General features: G+C 42.6%; 1 protein-coding gene across 11 annotated transcripts in view; it reads left to right on the top strand.

Moving 5' to 3' along the window:
* Window positions 1-4,330: 4,330 nt before the first annotated feature.
* The window catches only part of Asah2 (N-acylsphingosine amidohydrolase 2), a 116,457-nt gene continuing 108,443 nt past the window's right edge, over window positions 4,331-12,344 (top strand). For 7 of the 11 annotated variants that reach the window (XM_029472846.2, XM_085833999.1, XM_085834000.1 and 4 more), the window contains exons 1-2: window positions 4,331-4,671; window positions 11,183-11,260. The gene's annotated coding sequence lies outside the window, so the exon portion shown is untranslated. Of the gene's footprint in view, window positions 4,672-9,448; window positions 9,666-11,182; window positions 11,261-12,344 lie in introns of those variants that run through there. The other 4 variants (XM_085833998.1, XM_021151704.3, XM_085834001.1 and 1 more) reach the window with 2 other exon arrangements.

Below are 12,344 nucleotides of genomic sequence, written 5' to 3' on the forward strand. Positions count from 1 at the left end.
TGTGCACACAGTACTTTCCCCTTCGTTCTCCTCCCCAGTCTCTGTGGTTTCCTGCTAACCATGAACTGTATCAAGAAAGAGGAAACATAGCTTCAGCAAGCAGTTAATAATATAACCCAGTACATAAGTGCATAACCAAGTGACCATGGTTGGTAGTAATTGTGGTCACAGTATACAGAGGTGATAGACGACATAACCAGGAAATTCTGAGTTAATTATTGGCCCCTAGCATCTCTCCATATCCTCATCAGGAGATCTAATTCCTTTAAAGCTCAGCAAATTTGTAACTTGAGTCAGTTCCTCATTCTTGCTTGGCTCACCTCTGAACGTTCCCATTAAGTCTTGGAACCAACAATAATACAGCAAGACCACCCTAACTTTTTGGTAATCACCTAACTGCTGTTTGGAATACGTTGGTGGGCAAATTGTTGTCAGAACTAAGTTCCCATCAGAAGAAAACATCCAGATGTTAGCTGATGTTCCCAGTCCAGGGCCTTGTGTTGACTCAACCTCACCTTCATTGTTGATCTGTTCCCCTCCCACAATCCTCAGAGAAAAACAAGAACAAGTCATAGTCCAAGCTTTCTTTTTCTGTTTCTGATACATCTGTAAAAGACAAAGTGAAAGTAAAGACAGCAAAGTCAAAAATGCCAACACAAGGCAAAAGTGAACCAAGCATTCCTCCGGGAAAGGCCAAGGGGGTTCTGCACATGTCCTTGTTACATGCGGACCTGACTCCTCAAGCCTTGCCATAAAGAGAGCAGTCTGCGTTAGACTCATTCACCGTTCCCAGCAGAGGCTAGGTCATTTCCACAGAATCCTCAACTAAAATTCAGAACTTGTCCATACTTTTATCTTTTGAATTAAGACTTACTGGTTGTGTTGGTTAATGTATTAAAGACACCTTACAGTGGGTGCCGAAATGTGTTAATATCTCACTAAGGAAGACAAACTTCCTCCTGGAATACTTTGACCAAGAGCCAGCTCAAAATCGAATTCTTCATTTTTCTCCCTGTGTCTTCTGTCTGTCTGTAGATTGTTTCTGGCCTGTCTGTCATCAGTTGTATGTGCCCGATCTGTTCCTATTGCCTTTCCATTCCATCCTATATCCCTACTTGGCCCTAACAAAGGGCTTTCCTCTTCACTTCTTGAACAGCACAGAAAGCATGTTATAGGAAAGGAACAAGGGATTCCTTAGAGATAGCTTTAGCAGACTTATACTACGGGAGAAGCTACCTCACTGATGTAACTTACCTGGAATAATACTCAAAGCTACACAGATGCTATCAACCACATCTACATGTTGCTTCCAACATTTGTGGGATATTTGTCCTGTTTATAGATGCTTTTTATACTGTTGGGCTCTTTGAGCAAAAGCTTACCACAACACACACATACACACACACATTATTCTACATTAGGGGCATGGAAAGAATACATAACTTAAAATTAAAGCTGTGCCTTTAGATGATATTATGAAGGCTGATTGCCTGAGAAATCTAAGACATAGTAAGTATGTACGTAATAAGGTAACAACATTGTTCTCTTAAAAGCAGGTAAAACTTAAACGGGTTACATACACAGCGCAACCTCAGGTGAAGTACATGCATAGTCTTAAATGACCTTGAGGCATATTATTAACTTGGCTGCAAGGCTCTTATAGTGATGCAGGGCTCTGTAGTGATATAGATAATAAAGCTTTTGTGTCTGGCTTTAAGTGAAATGTCTCAGCAAAGCCTTTGCTATGTTGGGTTGGTTAATCAGTAGAGGCTGAAAAATTGTTTTGAGACTGTTTGAACCTTAAAGAAGTGTTGTCTCCCTGGAAAATCTGCACTTGGTGCTACATGAGAGCTTGCAGCTGCACCAGCCTTAGTCCTCCTGGCAAACGTGGAGTTCTTCCTTTTGGTTATGGCTAGCCACAGTCAGAAGGGACCAAGATCTGTGTGGGTGGGTGGTCTGTTCTCCAGGCAAGACAACTTTGGTAGTTGGAGCCTTTCCCAGCCCCAGTTAATTTTTCGAAATGATTGAATAAAAGAAACTGGAGTGAGCTAACGAGGGTCAGTATTTTCCAAGAAGGCTGGACCCCTCTGCTCCTTAGGGAAAGGAAGGCTTAACGTCACCGTGAGCTCTGTTCTCTACTGTGGCACCCATGACCAACATTAATCAATAAGACCCAGTGTTTTCAGGAAAAAAATGTATATTCACAATTTAATGATAAAATATACAAATAAGCTGTTTGAGAAATGTATGCATTTATATAACCCAAACATCTACCATGATATCAAATAATGCTATTTCATGAGAAAGTTTCCTATACCGTTTCCAGTCAACCTTGACTAGCCATGAAGAGCTGAGGCAAAGTCTTTGTTTCTACTACCGTGCTTGCTAGTTTTTATGTCACCTTCAGGCAAGGAGACTCATCTGAGAAGAGGGGACCTTAGTTGGGAAAATATTTCCACACGATCAGGCTGTCTGTAATTCTATAGGACATTCTCTTAATTAGTGGCTGATAAGGGAAGGCCCAGCCTGTTGCAGGTGGGCTGGCCTGGGTTCCATGCCAAAGCAGGCTGAGCAAGCCAGAAGGTACAAGCCAGTAAGCTGCATCAAGGCCTCTGCATCAGTTTCTGCCTCCAGGTTTCCACCCAGAATGAGTTCCTGTTGGGGTCCAAAGAACTGGGGCACATGGCTAAGTCTGGTGCCTATTAGCATATCAAAGCCCATGCTGGCCTCCATACTCTCAGCATCATAAATACCAGCTATTCTGGCATCTTGGGGTTCCCACCCTAAACTTCCCCAGCTCGCAAGATCCCTTTCCCCAGATTCTCCTTCCTCTGCAATCTCAGCCATGGGTTCTCTTGGCTCCCTCTTTCTTTTGTCTTCCTCTCTTGGTCCCCCTCTCCCCACGCCCTCTCATGGTCTGGTTCAGTCTCCTGGCCATGTTTGGTCTACTACTTTCTCTCCCTGCTCTGGACTCTTCCTCTGGTGCATATTTGATTGTAGATATGAGGGATTCTTTATGTTTTATTGAAGATATGAGAAAGACTTTACTCTCCCTCTTATCTACAATGAAAACCTTACCCTCACCATCCCTTGAGGGATCATGTCCTCATTTGATACATCATCAGTGGATTGTAATCCAGGGTATGTAAACTGAATAGACCCCTTACTCCCCAAGTTGTTTCTGGTCATGGTGCTTTAGTACAGCAATGATAGCCACATATTTATTTTCCTTCTTTTTTACTGTGAAAGGATTAGGCAAATGCTCTACCACTGAGATATGTATCTACCCCTCCACGACTTTCCCATAATACCATGTATTCAATAAGTATTCTCTGCATCTGGTTTATTTTACTCTGCTTATATTTATATATTCATCTATGGTAAGTGTTACACACACACACACACACACACACACAAACAGAGGACTGTTTGAGTTCGTACTGGCTGGACCAGTACACTGCTATCAACAATCTCCTAGGTCAGTGGTTCTCAACTTGTGGATTGCAATCCCTTTGAAGGTGTCACCCGAAATTTTCCCAGGGATGGCCTAGGATAGTTGGAAAACACAGATATTTATGTTACCATTCACAGCAGTAGCAAAATTACAGTTACGGTTATGAAGTAGCAGCAAAAATAATTTTATGGGTGAGGGTCACTACAACATGAGGAACTATATGCATTAAGGGGTCACAAATGATTTTTTAGAGCTCCAGGGGCTCATTCCATAATTCTTGTCCTTGAGGAAATATGAAAATATGTATTTTATGTAGATTATAACTCATATTTTATAGATTTAACTTATATATAGTTCATATTTTAACATATCTAATTTTCACCTAATGTACATCATTTTCATTTAAAATATATCATTAATATTTATTCAGTGTACATGATTTTTATTCATTGTATATAATGTATGCAGTAATAATGTATATAAATCACATTCAGTGTATATAATTTATATTTACCGTATATAATCTGTATTTATCTTGTATAACTTCTATTCAACGTATAATTTATTTTTAACGTGAATAATTTATATACACACATGCATGTGTGAATATGTATGTAGTAAATATGTATACAGTTACTAAGGACGAGTTCTCTTCTGAGGACACAAATAAAACATAAACTTTATACACTAGACATGTTTCAATGTACATAATCCCTGACTTGCTTGTATGATATATGTTTAGTTTCTATAATGTAAATTTGAGGCCATCTGCGTGGAAATCAGGACTCCTTACTGCTTGTCAGTGCCTGAGCTGTGAGTTTGGAGCTGGTGGCCTGCTGCCTCTGGAGGAGGAGGGAGCTGCAGGAGAAGGGAGGGGCGAGAGCGCTCCAGCAGGCCGCTCGCTCTGGCTGCAGGGTCCTGCGCTCTCTCCTGCGCCACTTCTCTCTCCTGGTTCAGTCGCAGAGCCTTTTCTCTCCCGCCGCTGCAGCCATCTCCACCCCTGCCTGCCCCAGGGGTCTGTGGACGCCCGGGCAGAGAGCAAGCACCGAGCTGGGCCTGCTGGAGACCGGGAGACCAGCGGCCCGGCCCGGCCCGCCCACTGCAAGCCTCTTGAGCAGCTCCGGAACAGCTTACTTTCTGTTTCCATCTCTTTCGGACCGGGTTGGCCTCTCCAAAAGCCACTTCTCCTAACTCTAATCAAGGTTCAAAGGCTAAAGGTATCTACAGGCACTTTACCTGGTCCATGCACATGATAATAACTTGAAGTCTTTCCCCAACCTTCTTCCAGGTTGCTTACTTTATTGTACCTTCCTCAGGAAACCAAGGACAACCCTTCTCTATGAGATCTAAAACAATTCTGTGATTACTGTTGCTCCACTTTCACCAAGCATATTACATAGCATGTTTACTTCAAGCATGTTTACTTCAAGAAGTGTACGGCCGTTTCCATTTCCCATTTTTTTTTTCTCCCTGGACTTTTACTTTTTACAATCTCCTCACTTTTTCCAATTATCTGTATTCTCCTATGTCTGTAACTCCGAGGAAATTCTCAACATACCTTTATCTTTTCGGAGTGCTCCGGATTTTCCCACTTAATCCCCTATACTTTCAGAGCTGTCCTCTGTTTGAGACACCACACTGCACTGGTCCTGCCGGTGCAAAGTCCTCTGATGGGGAAGGGAAGAAAGATAGAAAGATAGGAAGAAGAAGAAAGAGACGGGTGTGGGAGAACACTGGTGAATACCAGTCAGTAGCATATGTATTTCTCATAGCCTTCTTATACTACAGGACCATGGGAAGCAAAGACACAAGATAACAGAAACAATTTTGCTAAAATGTGCACAAGACATTTGGTTCCATCTTCAAAACCTTTCTGTTCTTCCACCAAGGTCAATAGAATCTTCAGTCCCTAGCCTTGAGCCTGGGTTGTAGGCCCAGAGCTGCCTTGACTCTGCCTAACAGGCAGATCTCTCTCTCTCTCTCTCTCTCTCTCTCTCTCTCTCTCTCTCTCTCTCTCATTATCTCTCTCTTTCTCATTCTCTCTCTCATTCTCTCTCATTCTCTCTCTCTCTCTCTCTCTCTCTCTCTCTCTCTCTCTCTCTCTCTCTCTCTCAGAGGAGTTGCAAATGAGTCTCTGAGGACACAGCTGTGGGTGTCAATATGAAGGCTTTTCCAGAGAAGACCACTCTTAGGGCTGACTGTGAGCAGCGCTATCCCCTGACATGGGAACCCTGACACAATGAAAAGTGAGGAAGGTATCTCAATGTCCATATTTCCTTTCTTTTTGCTTCCTGATTGCCCTGGAAGTGAGGAATGCTTCCCTTCCACAGTCCCCATGCCATGACATTCTGTACAAAGGCGTAGGACCAAGGGACCATGGAATGAATATTCTTCTTCTTTGAAGTTCTTTCTGCTAACTCTTGGATCACAGTTACATGAAAGTGTGTGTGTGTGTGTGTGTGTGTGTGTGTACAATTCACTCTTTCTGTTAGGGATTAGTAACAAATTGAACAAGCATGCCACAGCTCAACTCTTGGTGAGTATTGGTATGAATAAAGCAGCCAAGAATATCCCTGCATAAGCATACAGTGCCCAGGCTGGGATGCATGTGTGTGTTTTCCTGTGGATAAATATGGAGGTGTGAATTGATGGGCTGTGGTGGTAGACTTATATTTAATTTTTTTCCTTTTTTTATTAGATATTTTCTTTATTTACATTTCAAATGTTATCCCCTTTTCTAGTTTCCCCTCTGAAAATCCCCTATCCTCTCCCCCTCACCCCCCCCCCCCCGCTCCCCAACTCCTGCTTCGTGACCCAGGCATTTCTCTATACTGGGGCATAGAACCTTTACAGGACCAAGGGCCTCTCCTCCCATTGATGACCAACTAGGTCATCCTCTGCTACATATGCAGCTACATATATTAGATATTTATTAGAAAATATCTAATAAAAAGAGCCATGAGTCCCACCATGTGTTTTCTTTGATTGGTGGTTTAGTCCCAGGGAGCTCTAGGGTTACTGGTTCGTTCATATTGTTGTTCCTCCTATGGGGCTGCAAACCCCTTTAGCTCCTTGGGTACTTTCTACAGCTCCTTCATTGGGAACCCTGTGCTCTGTCTAATGGATGACTGTGAGCATCCACTTCTGTATTTGCCAGGCACTGGCAGAGCCTCTTAGAAGATTGCTATATCAGGCTCTTGTCAGCAAGCTCTTGTTGACATCTGCAATAGTGTCTGGATTTGGTGGTTGTTTATGGGATGGATCCCCAGGTGGGAAAGTCTCTGGATGGTCATTCCTTCAGTCTCTGCTCCAAACTTTGTCTCTGTAACTCCTTCCATGGGTATTTTGTTACCCCTTCTAAGAAGGATCCTTTGGTCTTCCTTCTTCTTGAGTTTCATGTGTTTTGGAAATTGTATCTTGGGTATTCTGAGCTTCTGGGCTAATATCCTCTTATCAGTGAATGCATATTGTTTGTGTTCTTTTGTGATTGGGTTACCTCACTTAGGATATCCTCCAGATCTATCCATTTGTCTAAGAATTTCATGAATTCATTGTTTTTAATAGCTGAGTAAATTTTCTGTATCTATTCCTCTGTTGAGGGACATCTGGGTTCTTTTCAGCTTCTGGGTATTATAAATAAGGCTGCTATGAACATAGTGGAGCATGTGTCCTTATTACAAGTTGGAACATCTTCTGGGTATATGCCTAGGAGTGGTATTGCTGAATCTTTTGGTAGAACTATGTCCAATTTTCTGAGCTTATATTTAATTTTACAAGAAATTCCTAGAGCAACTTCTTGGAAGTTTTTCTTGCTCTTAAATATGATTGTGGACACAGGTGCCCTGTTCCTCTAGCAGGGCCAGATATGGATCCTTAAGCTGTCCTTGAATCCTAAGATAATGAACAGCTGGGACACCCTCCTTGGCCAGTCTGTGTTGCAATAATAACATCCATCATTGTTACTGTTATTGTATTTGTTACTGTTATTGTTACTTTAGCTCCAGTCAGAGAGACTTCCTACTTTTTACTTGACAGAATAAAATGAAACGATAAACTTCACTCAAGTATCACAGGCTCACAGGTGACGCTCCTTAACTCTCATAAGTTGAACACACATGTCATTTGCCTCCAGGCCGAGAATTAGGAAATGGGGCCAGCCGTGAGCATGTCACAGTAATTACAGGTGACAAAGCAAAATTAAGATGTCCAAATGGGTTGGTGATGGATTTCCCTTAAGGAAGAAATGATGATCTTTCTCGATAAAACTGAAATTAGACATCCCGAGACTCCCGTTCCGTTTTCTCTTCTGCGCTGTGTCTTCCCAGCCTCCTCTGGTCACTTTATTGATAAGGGTCCCCCTTTTCAGTTTGCTCTGTGGGATCAATTCTGTCACTTTTGATTTCTCTTAGCTCAGATTTCAGGTACAGGGCAGCCCTGACTATAGGGTAGACTGGGAAAGAGTAGAAAACCCGGATTTTTCTGGCATTTCTGGTGATCTTTCTTATGGACATTTAAAGTGGTCAGCACATTTGCTGGCGTGAGGCAAGCTTCAATGTAGCTGCCTTTGTTAGTGTCCTTTCTGATACCCAGGTGGTCTGTGCTCTCCTCTTCTTTACAGGTTGATTGCACTCTTTTCTGGAAGCTTTGAAACTCCCAGGGTAGACGAAGTTTAGGCAAAGGAGGCCCTGGCGCCTAGGAGCCCAGTTAGCAGATAATAAACCTCAGAAGGCAGCCCTTGCCATTCCAGATGGCAGAGAGAAGGAGAAAGGGCCGCAGTTCCTGCTGGCCTTCCGGGTTTCCCCATGGAGGGGTGATTACCTTTAATAGCTCAGTTATTAGCAAACACTGTCACACCTGCCAGCTTTGTACTTAAATTTTTACTTCCTTCTGAGGCCACCGCAAACTCTGTAGCCTGAAGAAAGCTAGAGGCTTGCTACACCTTGATTTATGCCTTGGCACTCTATGTAGCAACCCATTTATAAGCCAAGAGGAGCAGTCTTTTTTGGGGATTCTAGGTACATTAGGCTTCTGTATAGAGACATGGGTGGGGGTTGGGGGGATGGAGATGAGATAAACTGCAAAGACCAGAGCCAGGACCAAGCATGGGACACGTTTCTGAAATACCATCACTCCAGAGGCCCAGGAGGCCAGGGCATGGCTGTGAGTCGAGGCTATGAAAATACCATGATTACCTGTCCCAAGAAGAAAAGGCCCAGAAGGAAACAACAAAAAGAGAAGTTGATCCTACACTGGCTTTGCTTTCTGTCCCTGACTTTCATACTTGTAAAGCAACTCCCAAAGGCTCAGAAGACTGATCCTCTTCAATTCCCCTACCTGCCCTACTAGGAGCCCTGGTAATTGTAGGGTAATATTGCAAGAAGCTGGGTTTTTTTTGGGGGGGGGGTGTTCCTGGAGGGATATTATGGGAAATATAAATATGGCTTTATCTGTTTATCCAAATTACTAAGGTCTGTTTACTACATGTGAATAATAATTTTCTCCATCAAGTTGCCATCTGTCCAGAAACATCCTTCCTAGAATGTATGTCCTTCATTCAAAAAGTTCTTTACTCCAGTCACTGCAGTGATTGTCTACTTTTGTCTCTGCGGCGTGCAATTGATATCCTTGGGAATGAATTGCTTGCTTTCCAAATCCCAGAGGACAAGCAGGTTGGGCTGAGCGAATGATGTTTGTTCGTGGTGCAAAAAGACAGCCTCTAGGGCAGTGGTTCTCACCCTTCCTAGTGCCTCTACCCCTTCTTACAGTTCCTCATGTTGCAGTGACCTCCAACCATAACATTATCCTTGTTGCTACTTCATAACTGTAATTTTGCTACTGTGATGAATCAATATCAATATTTGATAGGCAGGATATCTGATCCGTGACCCCTGTGAAAGGGTCTTACTACCAAAAGGGTCCTGAAATGCAGGTTGAGAAACACTGTTGTAGGTGTTACCTTCCAAGTATGGTGCAAGTGTTCATCCATCAGCAGGCTCAGCAGGGTGCACCGTGTCTGCTGAATGAGTCAGCGTGTAAGTGGTTAAGTTACAGAGCCTTGGCTTTCTGGGTTAGAGCTTCCAGCCTTCAAGAGTTAACCTGCAGCAGTGTTCTGAAGAGCCGGGCAGAGGATACACAAGCATCCCAGCAGGCACTCTGGTTTGCCCGAGAACGATATGCGGTTTTGAATGTGCAGCTGCTGCAGCGGGTTTGGGTATGTGGCTTTGCTTTGATTGATGCTGTATTGTTTTCTCTCATGAGAACAAAGCAATGCTTGTTCCTGTTTGCAAACAAGGTCCCTTTGAGAAAGAGCAGTTGTCTATTAGCCTGCATTCTATTGTGAAAATAAGAGCCTAGGGTGCATGGGTGAGCGTTTGCAGATTTCTCCATCCTCATTTAAGCTGCATCTCGGATGCAGTGGATTGTCTTTAAACTGATCTGAATTCTAGTGCTGCAGCGTCAGGTCATTTGAATGTCACGATCGCAGTGGGATTCAAACGGTAGTATTTTGCTATCTCTACTGGAAATCTATACTTAGAGGTAAATATTTGAAGTTGTTTGTTGAATTGGTAGATGCAGGCGGCAGAAACACATTTTCCTGCCCATTTTGGAAGATACGTTTTAAAACCCCAGACTCAGAGAGCAAACTTCTATAATTCATCGGAAGCCCGAATGAGGGAGGCATCATCTAAGACCGAATGTTTTCTCCTCTCCTACAACCTGACTACTTTAGCCCCAGCATACACAGTGTGACCGGAAACATCTTTCAGCATGTCATGACTTCTAAGCAGTCTCTACGTGCTCAGCTGGGTATCGGTATTACTTCACGAACCTTTATTTTGTTCGTGGAAACGTATCTGAAACTCAAAACAGACTAGAAATAATCTTCAAAGACTTGAACTGAATGGAATTTCAAGGAATACAAGGTTTTAGCTTAAAGTTTTTCAGGGTTCCGATGTGCTGTGAAGGTACACTCTAGAAGCACTGTACACACTGATGACGGTGTAGATATTTGCAAACTTCCCGGAATGCATGGTGCAGTTAAAATGCAAGGCAATCGACGTTTAGGTCTACAACTTTTCTAAAAGTTTCCCCCAACTCGGACACCATATTGAATAAGAATACACACATACGTGCACACACACATACATGCACAGAGAGAGAGAGGGAGAGGGAGAGGGAGAGGGAGAGGGAGAGGGAGAGGGAGAGGGAGAGGGAGAGGGAGAGGGAGAGGGAGAGGGAGAGGGAGAGGGAGAGGGAGAGGGAGAGGGAGAGGGAGAGGGAGAGGGAGAGGGAGGAGAGGGAGAGGGAGAGGGAGAGGGAGAGGGAGAGGGAGAGGGAGAGGGAGAGACTCTTGTTTTTGATTTTAGGAAACAGTTTTTTACATATTTATTATATAATGTCAGCTAACAGGCTGGTCCTGTATAGTCTTTATGTGGAGAAATGTTCTTTATATCCCTACATATTCTGGGATTTTTATCCTGAAGAGATGTTGGAGTTTGCCAAAAGCTGTTTCTGCATCTATTAATTGTGTATTTTCTAGCCTTAAGCCTCTATATGTTTTGTATTGCCTTGATTGGTCTGTGCAGGTTGACCCAACCTGGAATTCCTGAGATGGAACCAACTTAATCACAGGATATGACCTTAATGTTATCATGAAGAGCTTGGGCAAATATGTTAGTTTTTAAAATATTTATTTTACTTTTATTCTTTGTATGTCTCTTTGTGCAGGTATGTACACATGAGTGCTGGTGTGCTTAGAGGCATCAGGTCCCTTTCAGCTGGAGTTGCAGTACTTGTGAGTACCATGTAAGTACCCCTGCATGGGTCCCGAGAACCGAGGTTCTCTGGAGGAGCAGTGCATGCTCTTAATCACTGAGCCATCTCTTCAGGCCTGCGGTTAGTTTATTCACCTGCTCTCTGGAGCAGTCTTCTGTTTGCATCTGTGTCCTTATCTGGTTTGGGTGTCAGGGCAATATTGACTTCCCAGACCGAGTCTGCTTTTAATGCTTTGACTGTTCTGTCTTGGGAGCAGCTTGATGAGCGATGGTGATGACTTGAAGACTTGGTGGAATCTAGCATCGAGCCCGCTACAGAGCTTTTCTTTGTGGGCAGATACTCTCATCACTGTCTGACTCTTGTTGCCAATGAACTCTTTAAGTTGTTGGTATCTTCTTGATTTAATTTAGGTGGGTTATATGTGTGTCGGGATTTCTCCTAGACTGTCCAGTTTTTAGGATTGCATTTTTAAAAAGTCTCTAATGAGACAATAGATTTCTTTGGACTTTGTTATAAGGTCATCCTCAAATTTTGTTTTTCTGTTTATATAATTGGCCCAACCTGGAATTCCTGAGCTGTAGCAAACTTAATCACAGGATATGAACTTAATGTTTTCATGAAGAGTTTGGGCAAATATGTTAGTTTTATTTTATTTTTATTATTTGTATGTCTCCTATATAGTATATATATGTGTGTGTATATAATATTTATCCTTTCAAGCATCCAATTTTGTGTTTAATTTATCCAACATTTTCTTCCATTTGTTTCTGCCCTTGCATTTTTATTTCTTGCCTCCTATTGCTTTTGGGGGGGTTTGAATTGTTCTTGTTCATCTAAAACCTTGAAGTTTATCATTGGTATTTATTTGAAATATCTTTGCAATATCTCTATTTTTTTCTAATGTAAGCATTTACAGCTATAAACTTTACCTCTTAGAACTATATTATTTCTATCTCAAAAGTGCTGATAAATTGTGCTTTATTTGATTATAGAAGCATTTACAAATCCCATTTCTGGGTTTGCTGATGATCTGCTGGTCATTTAATAGTATACTTTTCGTTTCCCTAGTATCTGTGTACTTCCTGTGGTTTCTCTTGCTATCTCTCTCTCCTTC

This window comes from Mus caroli, unplaced genomic scaffold (assembly GCF_978045245.1).
Source record: "Mus caroli unplaced genomic scaffold, Mus_caroli_1 scaffold_20, whole genome shotgun sequence".
In the NCBI taxonomy this organism is placed as follows: Eukaryota; Metazoa; Chordata; class Mammalia; order Rodentia; family Muridae; genus Mus; species Mus caroli.